Source organism: Grampus griseus (assembly GCF_964374135.1).
Source record: "Grampus griseus genome assembly, chromosome: 11".
NCBI classification, from domain to species: domain Eukaryota; kingdom Metazoa; phylum Chordata; class Mammalia; order Artiodactyla; family Delphinidae; genus Grampus; species Grampus griseus.
The window spans coordinates 87,414,757-87,435,610 of NC_139005.1; positions in this window are offsets into that span (position 1 = coordinate 87,414,757).

Consider the following 20,854-nt stretch of genomic DNA (forward strand, 5'->3'; position numbering starts at 1 on the left):
CCCCTCAGGGGAGAGGCTGGGTCGTGTTATGATAGTGAACACATTGCATCGGGGGTCAGACCAGATCAAGCCCCAGCTCTGCACCAACTGGCTTTGAAAGGGCAGTGTGTCTATGAGGGGGTGCTGGCCCTGGCATCTCTGCAGCCCTTGATAGTTTACGAAAACTTTCCCTTCCATCATCTCATTTGAATCTCATAAACACCCTGTAAGGCCAGTTGGGATCCTTGACCCCCAATGTACAGATGAGAAAACTAAGGTTTGAGGAGGTGAAGCGCTTGCCTAGGGTCACACTCTATACACTGTAACAAGTACAAGAGGCAGGACTTGTCTCCAGGAGCACCTGCCTCTGGAGCTCATGCTCTTCCTTTTCTATCCCACTGGCCTCAGTGAATGCAGAGAGAGACTTTCCTTCACAGGAAGCCCATAGGGAAGACCTCCAGGAAGAAGCAGCTGAGTTTTCTTCCTACAGATGTTGATGGGCACCAGCTTTAAAGTAAGTTGTATCCATTAGGATGCAAGAAACAGAAACCTCTACTCAATCTGACTTAAATAGAGGGCATAAATTATCTCACAAGACCAGAAGTCCAAGGTAGTTTATTCGACAGCTCATAATGTTAAAGAGAACATTGCTTCACCCCAAAGCTAGTAGCAAGATGACAGAAATCCCAAACATGACATCACATCCAGATATAACAATATCTAAGATCACCTTTCCCTGTGGTTGCCTCTTAAGACTAAGGAAACTTTTCCCAAGTCCTCCCAATAGACCTCCTGAAGAATCTCTGGACAGGGTTGAGTCACCCGCCCATTCCTGAACCAATTACTATTAAGGAGAGTAGGATTACCTGCAGTTAAATAAAGCCCATACATGGAAACAAGGCCAAGGTCAGCTTCCCCAAAGCCCATGGCAAGGGATGGAGACAAAAGAAAAGACAGGCTTACACTGAATGGGTAGGCAACCATTAGTGGCCACTAAACAAATAGTATCCTCTAAAGAGGTGTAAGAAATACACAGGCTTTGACTACATGCTCACCCGAATGGCTAAAATGAAAAAGATGAAATGTCCCAAAAGATTAAAGTTGGCAACCAGATCTCGCAGACATAGCTGATGGTAGTATGAAGAGCTTCAGCACTGAAGAGCTGAATATATGTGTACTCCATGACCCAGCAATTCTACTCCTAGGATTGAACCCAGAGAAATCCATCCCTTATGTTCACCATAAGACATGTATAGAATGTTCATATATTCATAAGAGCCTAAAATTGGGAAGCCACCCAAATGCCCATCAACAGTTGATAAGGTAAATACATTGAGGCAGATTCACACAGCAATGAGAATAAACAGTCTATACCACATGCGACAATGTGTATGAATGTCACAAACATACTGTTGAACAAAAGAAGCCAAGGAATATGTTACCTCACAAAAACTGGAAGCCCAAGGTGGTTGATACGTAGCTCTATGATAACGAAAGAGAATATCCTATGTTAGGCCACTTATACAAAGTGCAAAACAGGCAACCAATCTATACAGGTAGAAGTCAGGGTAGAAATTACCCTTGGAATGTTAGTGCCTGGAAGGGAGCAGGAAGAGGGCTTGATGGGCATTCATACATTGAGATGCGCCTGTATGTATATCTCGATATTTTTTATTATTATTATTTAAAAAAATTTTTTTATGTGGACCATTTTTAAAGTCTTTATTGAATTTGTTACAATATTGCTTCTGCTTTATGTTTTGGTTTTTTGGCCATGAGGCATGTAGGATCTTAGCTCCCTGACCAGGGATCAAACCCACACTCCCTGCATTAGAAGGCGAAGTCTTAACCACTGGACTGCCAGTCAAGTTCCTATCTCGATATGTTAAAACACAGACTCTGGAGTCATACAAGCTTGGATGTGAATCCTTGATGCATCAGTTCCTTGCAGTATGACTTTGGGCAAGTGACTTCACCTCTCTGAACCTCATTTTTTCATCTATTACATGAGGATAATTATAATACTCATGCAATAGAGGATTGTGAACAAGAAATGAGACAATGAATATAAAGTGCTTAGCACAACATCAAGCACATAGTAAGTAATCAATAAATAGTATCTATTATTTTTATTATTACTACTGATAACAACAATGACAGTGCCTTCTCAGGCATTGAGCGTACTGGTTCTGAAGGACCTCAGGAATAAAGTTAGCAAATTTAGGGTCATTGGTGACAGGAGGCCTCACTGCAATGAGCTAAAGAAGGCCAGGAGGAAAATGGCAGGCTCCACAAGGTAACCCAGACCAGTGCATCTCAAAATTTACTGGACATACAAATGTCCTGGGACCCTGGCCAGATTCAGATTCTGCCTTTCTAACAAAGACCTAGGTGGAGCCGATGATGCTTTGAATAGCAGGGACCACACTTTGAATAGCAGGGCTCTAGGTCTTGGAGAACGCATGAGTCAGAGGAGTTTGAGAGAAATTTGGAGTGAGGGAGGGTAATTTTCCCACTCATGGTGGGGACAGATCTAGAGATATAATGTGTGTAGCTCCTATAATGAATTCCGTCTCCCATAACATGCACAGTGGTTCTGTTCCCTGATTCAACTCTGACTGCTATACCTGCCATGAGGAGGAGTTCTCTTTTTAAATTGAAAATGTGAGACAGGTAAATTGTGTAAGAAAAAGAAAGAAAGAAAAAGAAAGGCAATTAGAAACTCCAGAAAATAAAAAGCTCTGCCCAAAAGGAAATGTAATAAAAGGCAATAACTTGACTCTGTGATGAACAGTTACTGATTTAAAATTTTTAGAATCAATGAATAGAGAAAGTATGGAAGGGTTAAGTGTCATTACCTAACAGAATTTAAAAGTATCAATCTTGACAACACAAAAATAAAAGTTTGAAAAGTGGAAGTAAGGAGAAAAGAGCTGAAGGGAAAGCAAGGGCATTTAAAAACTCATTTTAGGAAATGATGAGTCAAAAAAATACTGCTAAAACTCTCTTACAGTTTATAGAAAGAGGACAAACCTTTGCCTTGTTTCCTATTTATTCCCAATGTCTGGAATAGTGTCTGGAACAGAGAAGGTGTTCAACAATACTGGTCAAATGAAAGGAGACTAGAGAATGTTGAAGCCCAAAGGTACCTTAGAGGTCATCTCGGTCCACTCTCCTTACTTTACAGATGAGGAACTCGAGGTGCAGAGAGGCACAGGAACTTGCCCGAAGTCTCACCACTCTTTTGCGGCCAAGGCAGGATTTAAAACTAGATTCTCTAGCTCTCAAGTCCTGTGCCGTCTCCTCCATGCTGCCATCCTCAGAAAGAGCCTTCTTTGAGTCCACTCATGGGTGGAAGAGTCCCACTGAGGGTTGGCAGAAGACCCTTCCCGTCTCAAGGGTGCATCTAAGTGCTAACACTCTGGGTGTCCTCGTGGAGCACAGGGAGCAGAATGGCTGTGGTGGCTGAACTTCACCCAGGAGCTAAGACCAGTGATGGGAATGGAACATCAGTGGGCAGACCCGTGCGCCACTCACCCACCAACCAAAGATAATCACAGCAAACAGTTTAGTGTTGTCTTTATAGTCTTTTTTTAAAAAAACATATTTGCAATTGTGATCATATAGTATAGAATTTTATAAACTCTTTTCATTTATTGTTGTAACACAAACATTTTCCCCTATGAAATTATATACTGAAACACTTGGTCTTTGTTTTTGGGTTCTTTGGGGGTTTTTTTGGCCATGCGGCTTACAGGATCTTAGTTCTTCGACCTCAGCAGTGAAAGCGCGGAGTCCTAACCACTGGACCACCACGGAAACACTTGGTTGTTTAGTAACTTGAATAGTATTGCTTCACATGGCCATACTGTCCTTAGCTTAAGCAATCTCCCTACTACTGGATGATTAGGTTGCTTACTATTTAAGGTTTTTATTATTTTGGGCCATACTATAAAGGCATCAGTGAATAGTTCTGTAAGTAAACCTTTTAATCTCTTATTACTTGCTTAGTGGAGATTCCTAGAAGTGGAATTATTGGATAACAAGGAATAAACGTTCTTAAGGCTTTTGTTACAACCAGCCAAACTGCTTTGCGGCAAGTAAACCTATATTTTCTAAGGGACAATTTAGTGCATCAAATTCTTTGTGACTAGTTATATTTGAGGCTCTAACAATTTGTTTCATCAAAGAATACCAGTCCTTTTAGTCCATGGTCATTTTCCCATCCTTTGTCTATAGAGGGTGTATCATTCAGGTTATTCATTAATTCAAAGAACATTGAATAAAAGCTCTCTATATCTCTATATAGTATCTTTACTGTATAGTATATAGTCTATGTACATATATGCTATGTACTAATGCTTAATACACATATATTTGCATACATTATATTCTTTGATCCAACTAACAACTCTAAGAAATGGTATTGTTATTTTCGTCATTTTACAGCTGAGGAAACTAAATACTGAGAGAACTTGAGTAAATTCTCTAAGGTCATACCACAGTAAGTGGTAGAACTGGAATTCAAAGCCAGGTCCATCTGACTCAAAGCACACTGATTTTCAACCATTAGCCAACAGTTACTGACCACAAGTGTGGGCTGCTGGGCTGTGCCTGTGACACTAACTGCTCAGAGAGGCCTTCAAGGCCCATTATCAGTCTCTCTCCTCATCTCCCAATATCTGTTTAGTCTGATCTCTCATTATTCCCAGTGTGAGCCTTACTCTCCTCCTCAATAGCCATTATTGGGCAAATACATTCTGAGCACTTTCTGTATGCCAGGCCCTGGGCATACAGTAGTAAACAAAAAGGCATGGTGCTGTCTCCACAGAGCTTACAGTCCAGTTGTTGGGAGAGGCAGACAATAAGCAAGTAAACAACTGTGTCATCACGAACTGCAAAAGCGCTTGAGAGAGAACAATCAGGTCAGGGGGTAGGAGATGGACAGGGAAAGGCTGGTATGCGATAGACAGCCTGTCACATGCAGAAGACTGAAGCTGTGAGTTTCAGGCCCTCCCCTCTTGGTCCAAGGCTTACTGTCTTCAAGAAAACCAGGGACCTATAAGATCCCATCTCTGAATAATCCCCCAGGGCTGTAGGGCGCGGTCAGCTAACTGCCACGCAGCAGGAAGCTGAAGCAAGCTGAGTCATCCTTCCTGTGGCCACTGCGCTTGCGTTAAGTATACTAATGAGGTTCTAAAGTAGCGACCTATCCGATGCTGGCTCACAAGTCGCACCATCAGCGAAAGCCAATCACAGAGCGACACATGTTCTTAATCCCTATATAAGCAGACTGCTATAGGATTGCGGGGTCTTCCTTCCATCTTTTCTTTAACCAAGCTGTGCTCCAATAAAGTGTGATACGAGAAGAATCTTGCGTGTGGCGACTCGTCATTCTGCTGGTCGGAGGCGGCTCGCCGCATTTGGTGCCGAAACCCGGGAACTTCGCGCCCTGCATGGAGGACCGATTCAGAACTCGACACACGGAGTGAACCGTCGGTGAGTAGTCCAGTCAGGTATGTTTTTCGGGGGTTTGGAGCCTGAAGTTTTTTAGTGTTTCTCATATTTTTCGTTTGCTTGTGGCTACGATGCCACCAGCCCGATCGAGTGTGTCTTCCCTGGCCGATAGATAAGTCAAGCATTTTTCCAATTTAATAAGTCGCTCGTAGATAAGGGCGCAAAATGGGGAATAGTTCGTCCACGGAGCCTACAACTGATTTTCATGAGCCTATTCAAGCCCTTTTAAGGGACCGAGGGCTAAAGCTCTCTCATAAAACCATAAGTAGGCTGCTACAAGATATCGAAAGTGCCGCGCCGTGGTTTGGGGTATCAGGCAGCTTGACTGTTCCATCATGGGAAAAACTCGGAAAAGACCTAGAGGAGTGTAACACAAGGGGAGAACTTTCTCGAGGCGCTCTCCCCTTGTGGAGCATGATACTTTCTTGCCTAAAGGAAGGAAAATGTGAAGAAATTATTCAACGAGGACGCAAGGCTCTTAGCATGTGTCAAGATAGCGCATCAGAGAATGAACAAACAGGGACTACGGTAGACAGGCCTGAAATTATGAAAAGAGAAAAAAGAAAACAAAAGGAAAAGCAAGAAACGGTGCCAGGATTATATCCAATCCTAGATGAGTTTAAGGAATTATATTTGTTTCAAGATGAATTAAATCCTAGAAAGGAGGAAGATTTAGAAGGAGCGGCCGCGGCATATGAACAAGAGCGGTATGGGCATTGGTACATGCCGCCGCTCGCTAGCCCACCATATTTTAATCCTGCGGAGGCTAGAGCTTCCGCCCCTGCTCAGGCCTCCACCTCAGTTGCGGCAGTTAATGCTCCCCCTCCTATGCCAAAGTGTACTTTTATTCCTCGGGAAGCATGGTCCCAGTTGGCCACTGCTTTCCCCGTGTTTGAAGATCCAGCTACACGCCAACGATATTGTGAGATGATAGATCATAAGCTCATTAGGGATCTTGCAGAAGCGGCTAAAAGAGATGGCGTGTCCGCCAATTACACTATCATGTTGTTGCAGCGCCTCACGCGAAATGCGTTAACACCTACAGACTGGCAGGATATTGCCCGCGCTTGCTTAATGATGGGGCAATACCTAGATTGGAAATCAATCGTGTCTGACCTAGCACATAGTCAGGCGCGGGAGAATGCTGCCAATGGGCAGCCGGCCTGGAATGTTGACATGCTGTTGGGACAGGGACAATGGATAAATAATCAGACCATGTTCCCTGTGCAAGTTTACAGCCAAATAAACGAAATTAACATGCGGGCCTGGCGAGCCCTCCCCAACAAAGGAGAAGTTTCAGGGAATTTAACCAAGATTATACAGGGCGGCACAGAACCATTTTCCGATTTTGTAGCTAGAATGATGGAGGCTGCCGGACGGATTTTTTGGTAATGTAGATGAGGCTATGCCATTAGTAAAACAATTAGTTTATGAACAATGCACAAAAGAGTGTCGCAGAGCGATAACACCTTATAAAGGGAAGGGCATTGAAACCTGGATGAAAGCATGTAGAGAGATCGGAGGGCCTTTGTCTAATACAGGGCTTGCTGCGGCTGTGCTGGCTGCCGCCCACAGTGTACAGAACCCTGCCAAGTCAGGGGTTTGTTTCCAATGTGGAAAGCCTGGGCACATTAAGAAACAGTGCAAAAATGCAGGTGCAAGACCTAAAATGCTACAAGCTCAAAGAGTTCCAGGAACTTGTCCTAGATGCAAAAAAGGAAAACATTGGGCTAATGAATGTAGATCTGTTAAAGATATAAATGGGCAGCCCATTCAGCCCGCTGCACAGGTAGCTAATCCAAGAAATATCCATACAGCCAATTCAAAAAACGGGATAACGGGCCCCCGGTCCCAGGGCCCGAAGATTTTTGGGGCCCACGAGAGTGTGAACCTTCAGCCACTCCGACCCCAAGGCGAGCCACGTCAGGCTCCGCAGGGTTGGACCTCCGTGCCACCTCCAGAATGGTATTAACAATAACCATGGGCATACAGCCCATAGATACAGACATGAAAGGACCACTACCTAGAGGGACGGTTGGGTTGGTGTTAGGACGATCCTCCTCTATTTTGAAAGGACTTATTGTCCTCCCCGGAGTGATTGATCCTGATTATATCGGAGTTATTAAGGTAATGTGTCAATCCCCCAGAGGGATCATTACTATAGTCCCTGGTGATCGGATAGCTCAATTGTTAATTTTGCCCTCTTTTCATGAAAATTATCCCGCATGTTCTGCAGAACGAGGATCCAAGGGTTTTGGATCCACTGGAATTGATTTAGCCTTTTTGTCATTATCCCTTGATGATCGTCCTATGATGAGTCTAACCGTAGAAGGGAAAACATTTTCAGGTTTGGTAGATACCGGAGCAGATCGAAGCATTATAACTACTAGAGATTGGCCAGGCTCTTGGCCCCTACAAGAGTCTTCTCAAACCTTGCAAGGTCTAGGATATGCACAGACACCCAAAGTTAGCTCCAAGGAATTAACTTGGATCTCTAAAGATCAGAAGGGAAGATTTCAACCCTTTGTGGTTGAGGGATTGCCATTTAATTTATGGGGAAGGGATGTACAAAGTCAAATGAAACTTAGACTTACTAATGATTATTCTGAAGTCGCACAAAATATTATGCTTAAATCGGGATTTATACCTAATAGAGGGATAGGACGTAAGTTACAAGGCATGACCGCCCCTATAGAAGCCCGCGGAAATTTAAACCGCCGAGGCTTGGGTTTTTCTCAAGGGTCACTGAGTTTATGATCCCTATTACATGGAGGACCACAACACCTGTGTGGGTACCTCAGTGGCCTTTTTCAAAGGAAAAGCTGGAGGCGGCATCCAAACTAGTGGATGAGCAGCTACAATTAGGGCATTTAGAACCCTCCCAGTCACCCTGGAATACTCCGATTTTTGTTATTAAGAAAAAATTAGGGAAATGGCGTTTGCTTCATGATCTGCGAGCTATAAATCAGCAAATGCAAATTATGGGGCCTATACAGCGCGGTTTGCCAGTATTGACAGCTCTTCCGCGAAACTGGCCTGTTATAGCAGTAGATATTAAAGATTGTTTCTTTTCTATTCCTTTGAATAGTCGAGATAAAGAAAGATTTGCCTTTACTCTGCCCTCTGTTAATCATGAACAGCCTGATAAGAGATATCATTGGGTTGTGCTCCCTCAAGGTATGGCCAATAGTCCTACTATGTGCCAACTTTATGTTGACATGGCCTTGCAACCAGTAAGAAATGAATTTCCTAAAGTTAGGATTATTCACTATATGGATGATGTTTTATTGTCAGCCCCTTGTATGGAGTTGCTTGAACAGGCCTTAGGCGTTTTGATCAAATATTTAGGGAATAGGGGATTATTTCTTGCTCCCGAAAAAATACAGAAGGGAGATGTTGTAAATTTTTTAGGAGCTACTGTACATAGGAATAAGATAGTACCTCAAAAAATTGAGATTAGGACTAATTGCTTAAAAACATTAAATGATTTTCAAAGGTTACTTGGAGATGTGAATTGGATTCGGCCATATTTAAGTTTAACCCGCTTGGATCTAAAACCTTTGTTTAGTATATTAGAGGGAAATCCTGATCTTAATTCCCCACGCCAATTGACCCCAGAAGCCCATCAGGCACTTCAAAAGGTAGAACAAGCTATTACAAATGCACAATTAGAACGCTGTGATGATTCTCAACCGGTTTGGATGTGTATTCTTCTTACCTTGGGGTTTCCAACTGGTGTTCTTTGGCAAAGTGGACCTTTATTGTGGATTCACACCAAATCTATGGGAATGAGAACTTTGTCACATTACCCATCTATGGTTGCCGAGGTCGCCTTATTGGGTATTAAGCAATGTGTTTCCTCTTTTGCAAGAACGCCCGAAAGGCTTGTAGTCCCATATACGAAAGATCAAGTAGAAGTGCTAGCAGCAACTACTTCCGAGTGGTCCATACTTATATGTATATTTTCTGGTATTATTGATAATCATTTGCCAAAGAGTGAACTTTTGAAGTTTGTGACTCAACAACCTGTTGTATTCCCAAGAATTACTGTAGATCAGCCACTGTTTAATGCTTTGACCATTTATACAGACGGGTCTAAAACGGGAAAAGGAGCTTATATGGTCCAAGGAAAACAACCAGTGATCATTGAATGTCGACCTGATGCTCCTCAAGTGGTTGAATGTCAAGTAGTTTTAGAAGTTTTTAGACGCTTTCAAGAGCCTTTTAATTTAATTTCTGATTCCTTATATGTGGTGAATGCTGTTAAGCACTTAGAAGTTATTTCTTTTGTTAAAACATCTAGCACTGTAGCTTCCTTGTTGACAGGAATAAGATGTCAAATATTACATCGTCAACATCCCTTTTATATTACCCATATTCGGGCTCATTCTTTGTTACCCGGCCCCATGGCTAAAGCTAATGAACAAGTTGATCTGGCCACACGCGCTCTAACAGCGCTAGACTCTACGACACAGGCTCAAGAGTTTCATAAGCTATATCATGTGTCATCTACAGTCTTAAGAAAAAAATTTAACATTACCAGAGCTTTGGCTAGGAATATTGTGAAGAGTTGTTCTGCTTGCGCCCAATTTTTGCCTACCCAAAAGACTGGGGTTAACCCCAGAGGCATTCTTCCAAATGAATTATGGCAAATGGATGTTACCCATGTTTCCTCCTTTGGAACGCTCCAATATGTACATGTTTCAGTGGATACCTGTTCTGGAGTGGTACATGCCACGCCTCTTTTTGGAGAAAAGGTTCAAAATGTTATTACCCACTGCCTTGAAGCTTGGGCAGCGTGGGGCAAACCCGCTAAGATTAAGACTGATAATGGCCCAGCCTATACTTCCAAAAGCTTTGCTCTTTTTTGTCAAAAAATGCAGGTGATTCATATTACAGGCTTGCCCTATAATCCACAAGGACAAGGAATTATAGAACGCACAAATCGCACGCTTAAAGAACTCTTAATAAAACAAAAAGGGGGAATCGCAGAGAACTGTACCCCTAGACAGAGACTTTCACTTGCCTTATTTACCATAAATTTTTTACATTTAAATGATGATAAAGAAACCTCTGCTGAACGCCATGTGGCAACAAACCATAAAAATTATGGCAAAGTGATGTGGAAAGATGTGTTGTCCAATCAATGGAAGGGCCCGGATCGTGTTATTACTCGATCCAGGGGATCTCTTTGTGTCTCCCCACAGGATCAAGATCCGATCTGGGTGCCATCAAGACTGACGAGAATTGTTGAAGAAAACTTCAGAGAAGATGCTGAGCTGGATGTTCCTGATGATTCTTCCCTTGCTTAGGGCAGAGAATATGACGTTCTGGGGAATTGGCCGGACCTGGCCAGTTCCCATGCCGGTTCACTCTCAGAGCAGAGTTCTTCCAATATTTTATTCCAATACTAGTTGTGAAATGAATACGGCCTGTACCCAGCCATTGAATTATGACTGGGCACCGTATAATGCCAGTGATTTTATTTTGAATCGAAGTCTTTGTATTAGTTGGAATTCCACAAAGGATTGTATCCTTTTGGCCAGGATAACCTTGACCACTTGGAACAATCCACTTAGAAATAATTTGGTTAAATAATGCTTCTGATAAAACAAGTGCCAACAGGACTGTTATCGCCCCCTATTGTGAGCCAGTCACATCAACACCCCCAGTCTTTACCCCTTGTCAGGGGGGAACTTATGCTAAGTATGAACTTAGTTCAGGCTTTCAATTTTCCCCTGATTTAAAGTCCTATATGGGAAGAAAGGAAAAAGGAAATGATACTAATGAGACAAAAGGAAATGATAGTACAAAGTGGTATTTTGAAGGATGGCCATTTTATTCTTGGTTATTAGTTAGTGAGGCAGGAGTAGGCATGGATATTTCTGCTTTGGCCACTTTACAGATGCCCTGAATAGGAGTGCAGAGATTGGAGAATTCCTAAAGGGAAACTGGTCTCAAGAAGCTGAACGGATGATATTTAAGCAAAAGATTCAGATTATGCAACTGAATGCTACCAAGCTGGAACCCGTTACCTTTGGAGATTTTACCTCTTGGCTCTCTTCTGCCTTTTCCTTCTTTAAAGAGTGGAGAGGGGTGGGGATCTTTGGGCTCTGATTATAATATGTCTCTGGTTGGTCTGTCGCATGCGCGTCAGGGCACGTCGAGATAAGGTCCTACTCACTCAAGCACTTTTGGCTGTTAGTGAAGGTGATTCTCCCGCAGCCTGGGTCTCCGTCCTGAACAGTTCGAATTGATTGCCCTTGCACAGAGAGGCCCTGTTGCCATTGCACCTCTATAGGGAATCAAAACTTATTCTGAGTCAGCCTTTGCACCCTGCAGCCCTTGTTGGCATTGCACGCAGGAAGGTGTCTCAGACATGCCAACGGAAGACTGCCCTCGAACAGTGAGCACATCATGAGGTGAACACTTGTACGGGCTACATTCTGCTTGGTGATCCTAGTAAATAAAAAAGGGGGAGATGTAGGGCGCGGTCAGCTAACTGCCACGCAGCAGGAAGCTGAAGCAAGCTGAGTCATCCTTCCTGTGGCCACTGCGCTTGCGTTAAGTATACTAATGAGGTTCTAAAGTAGCGACCTATCCGATGCTGGCTCACAAGTCGCACCATCAGCGAAAGCCAATCACAGAGCGACACATGTTCTTAATCCCTATATAAGCAGACTGCTATAGGATTGCGGGGTCTTCCTTCCATCTTTTCTTTAACCAAGCTGTGCTCCAATAAAGTGTGATACGAGAAGAATCTTGCGTGTGGCGACTCGTCATTCTGCTGGTCGGAGGCGGCTCGCCGCACAGGGCTACCATATCCCTGTAATTTTTTAGTACTTTTGTTCCAGCTCTTTATTTTAATCTTGGTCTCTGGACCAGTGGTCTGCAAACATTTTTGATTGCATATGTCATAAGCAACCTGAGCTGCACATATGTTTTTTCACTTATTTATTAATTTATACACATAAACTACGGTATCAATGGACAGTCTAAACCTGTGCTATCCAATATAGTAGTCACTAGTCACATGTGGCTATTCAAATTTAAATTAATTTACATACGAAAATTTTTTTTAGTTCAGTTCCTCAGCTATAATGGCTACATTTCAAGTGCTAATATAAAATATTTCCATCATCACAAAAAATTCTGTTGGACAGTACTGTTCTAAACTTTATACCAAAATAGAAATGTTTAAAGAGTAAGAAAAAATTAACATAGAAATTCCCAATGTTTTCTTCCTACATCTCCTAAAGATCATCTAGCACATCCCCAGGAGGCATGCAACCCACCCCCTTTTTTAGAGATCATTGCTTTAGATATCTGATACATATAGTGAATTAAAAAACAAAAACAAAAAGAACTGCTTTCTTGGGCTTCCCTGGTGGTGCAGTGATTAAGAATCTGCCTGTCATTGCAGGAGATACAGGTTCGAACCCTGGTCCAAGAAGATCCCACGTGCCGTGGCGCAACTAAGCCCGTGCACCATAACTACTGAGCCTGAGCTCTAGAGCCTGCAAGCCACAACTACTGAGCCCGCATGCCAAAACTACTGAAGCCTGTGCGCTTACAGCCCGTGCTCCACAACAAGAGAAGCCACCACAATGAGAAGCCCACCCACCACGACGAAGAGTAGCCCCCGCTCGCCACAACTAGAGAAAGCCCGCACGCAGCAACGAAGACCCAACACAGCCAAAAATAAATAAATTTTAAAAACCCAAAAACACAAAAAACTGCCTTCTTAAGAAGTATTCTTAAAGTTACATATTCAAGTAAATGTTGTTCCAATCCTTATACCCTCATTCTCACCCCCTATACCCAACATCAAGCCACACTTACCTAACTGCCTGAATTCCCTGAACACCTGATATGCTCCTTCACACCTGCCTGAACTACTCTGGAATGATGAATTCCCCACTTCTCTGCTTGGTGAACTTGGTTTTCAAAACCCACCTTTAAGTCACCTCCACTGTGAAGATTTCCAAGAGCTCTGAGGAAAAAAAAAAAAAAATCAGTGATTTTCTCCTTCCATTGTGTTTATTTATTTACTCAACACTTTTTTATTAAAGTGGCTACAGTGAGCCATGATGAAGATTGGAGTGAAAGAATATATGTAAAGAGGTTAGAACAGTGCAGAGCACACTGAAAGCACTGCCTAAGTGTTAGCTACGATGATGATGCCAATGGGGATAAAGATGCTGCCGCTAGATGTCAGAAAGATAGATGACTAATCACCACGCATGATTCAAGAAGTCTGGAGCTAGGACTTCCCTGGTGGTGCAGTGGTTAAGAATCCGCCTGCCCATGCAGGGGACGTGGGTTCGATCCCTCGTCTGGGAAGATCTCACATGCTGTGGAGCAACTAAGCCTGTGCGCCACAACTACGGAGCCTGCACTCTAGAGCCCGCAAACCACAACTACTGAGCCCGTGTGCCACAACTACTGAAGCCTGCATGCCTACAGGCTGTGCTCCACAACAAGAGAAGCCACCACAATGGGAAGCCCACACACCGCAACAAAGAGTAGCCCCTTCTCGCCGCAAGTAGAGAAAGCCCACGTGCAGCAACAAAGACCCAAGGCAGCCAAAAATAAATAAGTAAAAAAAAAAAAGAAGTCTGGAGCTGCTGAGGAAGGCCCACAAGAAATCGCAGGACAGTGCAGCAGTACTTTGTAATAAAGCATAGGGCACTGTGGGATCACTGAGGCAGTATTCTAATCCAGTTTAGGTCCTGGAAGAGGTCAGAAAATACCTCCAAGGAGGGTGTCTTAGTCTGTTTGGGCTGCTATAACAAAATACCACCAACTGGGTGGCTTATAAACAACAGAAATTTACCTCTCACAGTTCTGGAGACTGGAAGTCAAGATCAGGGTGCCAGCATGGGCAGGTGAGGACCCTCTTTTGGGTTGCAGACTTCTCCTTATGAAGGGGCAAGGGAGCTCTCTCAGGCCTTTTCTATAAGAGCACTAATCTCATTTGTGAGAGCTCCACCCTTATGACCCTATCACCTTCCAAAGGTTCCACCTCCTAATGCTATCAAATTGGGCATTAGGATTTCAATATATGAATTCTGAGGGGAAACAAATATTCAGAGCATAGCAGAGGGGACACAGACTGGAGCTGTATAAATAAATATAAATACATATTCCAAGTAACTGCCAAGCTCCCACCTTTCTAGACTTCCCTGACTTTCTAAAGCCAGCTTACACAAGGCTTTAGGGTCACACTTCCTTTCTGACCCAACAAGTCCATGGCTCAGCTTGACCACCCACCTTATCCAGGACACCCAGTTCATAAGTGGCAGTGCCAAGATTCAGGTTTAGAGTTGACCAGGAAGGTTCCAGAGGGAAGTCTATGCCAGCTCCCAGGAGACTCATGTAGTCCCCTGTATTTTCCTTTCACAGCTCTTCTCACAATTTGTAATTACATATTTATACTCTTGTGAGTATGTGTTTACCATCTGTCTCCCCAACTGGGCTGTCAGCATTTTGCTCACCACTGTATTCTCAGGGTCAGGCTCTCAGGAATGGTTCAGCAAATGTTGCCGTTGGGTTTCCTGGGGCCCGCACACCCCATACCCAAGCTCCGTCCCTACACGCGACCCTGCCCTCCCTAGCTGGGCCCAGCCCCTCCCGACGTGCCTGCAGCACACAGTGCGATGCCACCACAGCGTGACTCAGCCTAGCTACCCCAGGCCCTCTTCTGAGGGTAGCCTCTCCTGTTGTCCCCACCCCCTCTGCCACCTGCCCACCGCGGAAGGCCCAGGTCTGGTGCCTGCAGTCTGGGAACAGTTGGAGGTCCAGGACCCCGGGGATTTTCATCATGCCTTGAAACCTCTTACCCCAGAGACCTCCCCTGGGTTCAAACTGTAGGGCTGAAGGAGAAACCCAATCCTGAGCAATGAAAGGCAACAGCCACCCAAGCGGCTCACACATAAAAGGGCCCATCAGGCCAGCAGGAGCAGGAGGGAAGCCTCAGGAGTTGCTAAGTGAGGGAAGGGGAGCGCCAATGACTGAGCTTATGGGCTTTCTTAACTAGTGGGGTCTCAGTGTTTTCCGCAAATCCACCAAGTTTGGTGGGCCCAGTGCCTACTGGGGAGGCCTAGGCCTGGCTGGGGGTGGGAGGGACCATGGGCGGGGCCAGAGTGTGAGGGCGGGGCCCTGGGCGAGAGAATAGGCTCTGGATAAGAAGGGAAAGGGGCCTGATGATAGGTGGGTGGGGTCCTGGTCAAGGGGGCAGCACCTAGAGAGGTACCGGCTTCAGCAGGCATCTCCTCCTAGTACTCCACGCAGAGATTCTAAGAGGGTCTAAGACATTGCAGGGTCAACAGCCCATGTCTAACCGGTAGCCCCCTCCAATCAGTCCACCTCCACTATATAGACACTAAGCTTTCAAAAATGTACATTCTGGGACTTCCCTGGTGGTCCAGTGGTTAAGACCCCACGCTTCCAATGCAGGAGACGTGGGTTCCAACCCCGGTCTGGGAACTAAGATCCCACATGCCACAAGGCCAAAAAAAAAAAAAACCAAATAAAACATTCTAACTGCTGTAGTGGCTTCCTCTCCTTCAGAGTAAAATCTGAATCTTAAATTCAAGATTATAAGTATCTTTATTCATTACTATTTCAAATCAACTCTTATTATTACCTTGTAGTATTTTCTAAAAATATTTAAGCATTAAGATACTTTAAAAAGCAACACCTAGGGGCCTCCCTGGTGGTGCAGCGGTTGAGAATCCACCTGCCAATGCAGGGGACATGGGTTCTATCCCTCGTCCTGGAAGATCCCACATGCTGCAGAGCAGCTAAGCCCGTGCGCCACAACTACTGAGCCTGTGCTCTAGAGCCCACAAGCCACAACTACTGAGCCTGAGTGCCACAACTACTGAAGCCCGCGTGTCTAGAGCCTGTGCTCCACAACAAGAGAAGCCACCACAATGAGAAGCCTGCGCACCGAAACTAAGAGTGGCCCCCGTTCGTTGCAACTAGAGAAAGCCCATGCGCAGCAATGAAGAACCAACACAGACAAAAATAAGTAAACAAAATTAACTAATTAAAAAGAAAAAGCAACTCCTATATATGTGAGGAAATTGCATAGAACTAAATACACATATTAATGTATGTAAAACTAGTGAAATCTATCAATTCAAAAGACTGTATTAATATCAATTTCCTGATTGTGATATTATACTACAGTTATGCAAGATGTTTTGTTTTATTTCTTATACATATGAATCTAGGATTACCTCAAAAAAATTTTTTTGAAAAGCAACTCAGGTTGGATATGTAACAGAAAATCGTTTCTAATAAGCTATTTAAAAAATTTATTTTTATGTATACCTTGTGCCCACTGAAGGTGCTTGAGGGCAAAAATCGAGTCTGATTAATTTTTGTAATAGTAGGTAGTGATTAAGCCAGGGCTTTGTACATAATACAAATGAATTTCAATTAATTCCCAGGCCACAGTACAGCACCTAAATTAATAAATACACTTACCAGTGTTAGGCTCTGGGAAGGCAAGGACCTTGCCTTCAGGGAGATGGCAAGAGCACACAGAGGAGTAAACCCACAAATACAGTCCATGTGATCAGTGCAATGAGCGAAGGAAAGGATGGGTTCACTGAGAGCAATCAGAGGGGGCTTCCTGGAGGAGGCAAAGATGTAGCCTGACAGAGGCAGGCTTACCTTGAAGGCAATGAAGATTAAGCTTCTGGGCCCCTTTAAGGCCCTGGGACAGACCCTAGCAAAGGGTCACGTGATTATATGTTTCTGTAAAATTTGAAAATTTAAGATATTGTAATGGCTATCTATTAAAATCGCTATTTCTTTTCACTCCATCTTGTCTTTATCACATTTTCCTTCCATTTGGTGGCATTGTCCTGGCTGAAGGCATTTTGGGGTCTTGCTAAGAGAAGGTTGAGTTTGGGAATATTCTGTTTTAATCACAACTTGGAAAGATGCTTTGAGAACTTTTAAATAAAAGAAGTGAGAAATTGACAGACTCCTGATATGGATATATAAGAAGAATACCTTCTTTTGCATCTTTAAATATATTTAGGAAATCCTCTAGAGAAAATTCATATCATAAAAAAATGACGTGAAACAGAAAGAAATAAAGATAAGCAAAACAAAGAAATCAAAGAAAATTATCTGACACTGAGAAGATTAACAAAATCAATTTTACATAATACCCAAAACAGTAATTGACTGAGAAGGAGAGACACATTTCAAATAGAAATAATAATTAGGCCTTTGGATTAATAATCTAATTAAGGAAGAAGAGTGAATCACAGGAACGTATTGAGAATAGAATTATTTACTGATTTGTCAAATACTGACAACTATGAAGATAATATAAAACGTCTGATACACACTACCATGAGAACAGTAAGGACATGCCGGCGAATGGGAACCATCAAATTCAATGAGCATTTAATAGCAGTCACTGTGCAAGAAAACTTTAAATGCCCTGAAATCTTACAGTTCATTCATGACAACAGTCCTAAAAAAACTTATATGACATCACTGGTTTATGACACTTGCTGTGGGGTTAAAATAAATATTTCCAAATTATCTATATAACAAATTTTGATCAACCACACTGAATTATCTTTCTATCCACAGCCACACAGACACACCCAGAGTGTTCCAAGCACCAGCACTGCACGTGTGTTACCGCACCTAATCTTCACACAAACCCAGTGAGCTACCTACTAACTTTACTCCTACACCGAGGGATTAATGGCAGAGCAGGGATTTGAACCCAGGGAATCAGGTTCCAGCATCCACGCTCTTAACCACGACACTTGCTTGCCTCTCAACGCTGGTCATATCTATAACATTTATCAGGAGCTTACAACTAACAGCGCTAGAGATATATAGGCATTATCACTGAATCCTCATAACCACCTGGGGAGATAGATACTATTAGTGTCCCAAATTTACAGAAGAGGAAGCTGAGGCTTGTCCAAGATCACACATCTCATCAGCAGAGGACCGGGGGAAGCTTCAGTGAATTGTTTACAATCCCTAGGATGTTCCATGTCTGTCCTGCATGCAAACCTTTACAGATGCTTTTTCCTTTACCTGAGCCAGAACCCTCCCTCCCCACCTCCACCTTGCTCATTTCTGCTATATCCTAAAGCTCAGTTCAAGCATCAGCTCCTTTAAGGAAGCATCCATGTCACTCTCTTCTCACTTTCCAAGGCTAAGATAGGTGCTGTTTTCTCCCATAGCATCTCAACTTCATCTCCATCTGAGTAGCCCCAGTCAGGCTGGTTTTGAGAGCAGGCTCGCTGGTCCATCTCTGCCCCTTGACCCTAAGTGTCATGAGAGACATGGAACAGGTGTTGAGAAGTAAACCCCATTGTTTTAAGGCACTGAGATCGTGGAGGATGTTTGTTTCTGCAGTATATTCTAGCTTATCCTGAATAATACACCCCTAATATTTCTTGAGTGGAAGTGAGGAGAGAGACCTAATCTTTCTCCAGCAGAAAAGATATGAAACATATAGACTGCTAATAGCCATGCTTCCAGCCCAGTGGAGAAAGTTGATCTAAGAAAATGAGACCAATAGAGAGAGGCAGGGATGGAGAGAGGGTGGTGATAATCTAGGTTCTGGGTGTCCCTGAGGCTCAACTGTTCCCCTGTTTCCCACAGTTGCATGAACCTATAAAATTCTGGGCTGCTTCTCAGGGAATGCTATAAAACTTACACAAACCACCATATACTGAGTGCCAGAAGAGCCCTAAAAGCACAGAGAATCAGAACTGGGATAAACCTTAAAGATCCCATCCTGAGAGCAGTGATCTGCCCAGAGCAACTTTAGAAAATTACTAAAAGAACCCAAATGAGAGGCGCCCAGATATCCTGACTTCCAGGGGCCCACGCCACAACTCTGGCTCTGCCTGAGAAGCTCATGCTGAGAAGTTAGCTAATAAAGACTCCTTTTCTGAAGTCCTAGTTCAAGGTCTCCTATTATGAGGGTGAATGTGAACAAAACCAGAAAGCCATTTTAATTTGAAAAAAGGAGTGTGGACAAGTGTGGTAAAAATGTGGGCTCTGTGTTAGAAGCCAGCCCTGCAGCCCTAGAGAGGTGGAACAAAGTGGGAAAGAAGCTGACATAGGCAAATGAGCTCTGGGGTGGGAGGGGCAAATGAGAGCAAGCATGCAAGTTTGTGGGTGTGAGCCCTGGAACCCTCATTTGAATCTGAACAAAACTGGAATGGGCTGAGAAAGAGGCCTGGGAATCGACTGGGAAAACCCCAGCTCAAAGGACAATCTCCTCAAATCTCAGGCTTTCTGGACTCTTCATTTAACGGTCCTCCCACTTGTAGCTGTAGCAGACACTTTTTTCGTGCCCACTTGGCCTCCTCTTGCTTCCCTATGAGCTGCTCCCACTCCACCTACATGCAGAGCTTTCTTGGTAACACCTGTGCCCATCAGCCCTGGCCCCAGCTGAGGTGGCACAGACAAGGGTGAAGTGCAGACACAGAATGGGAAGGAAAACAAAGACTGCGTGGCTCTGGAGTGCCAGAGAGTCACCACAGCCAGGACTTTGCAGGATCTTAAGGCCTGGTGTACTTCTATCCATTTGTTTGTTTGTTTAAGCCAGCTGTATGGGTTCTAGCAATGGTTCTTAACAATTCCTGGGCCACAGACCACTCTAGGAATCCTAAGAGGACATAGGAACCATGCCCCAGAAAAAGGCACATGTGCACACAATTTGACAAAGATCAACAGGGTAGTTACAGACTCCTGAAATGGATTTGGGACCCCAGGTTAAGAACCCCTAGCTTAGAAGATAAGAAAATTTAGGTGAAGAAGGCTGGACAGAGGGTCCCAAGACCATGGCTGAGAGTCCGTGTTGTGGAAGGATCAGGGAGACCCAGATTCAAATTCTAGTTTGGGTAATTGCCACCTATGAGAATCTATGTGCTGGGAAGGACAGGGATAACACACATACAGACAGTCAAAAAACACAAAGGTATAGCTTAATGAATTATCATCAAGTGCATGCCTGTGAAACTCTAAAGCAAAAGATTAGAACATTGCCAGCAGTCCAGAGACCTCCCTCATACTTCTTTCCAGTTGTAAACCATACCCTTTCCATCCCCTATGGAAGATTACCACTGACTTTTACTGTAATCATTTCCATGCTTTTCTTTATAATTCTGCCATCACAGTGTGCATTCCTAAACAGTGATTTATACTTTTGCTTATTTTTGAACTTTGTATAAATGGAAGCCTACAGTAGGAATTCTTTGGGGTCTGGCTTCTTTCCTTCTTACAATTGTGTTTGTGAGATTGATCCATGTCATTGCATGTATCTGTGATGTGTTCATTTCCATTACTGTGT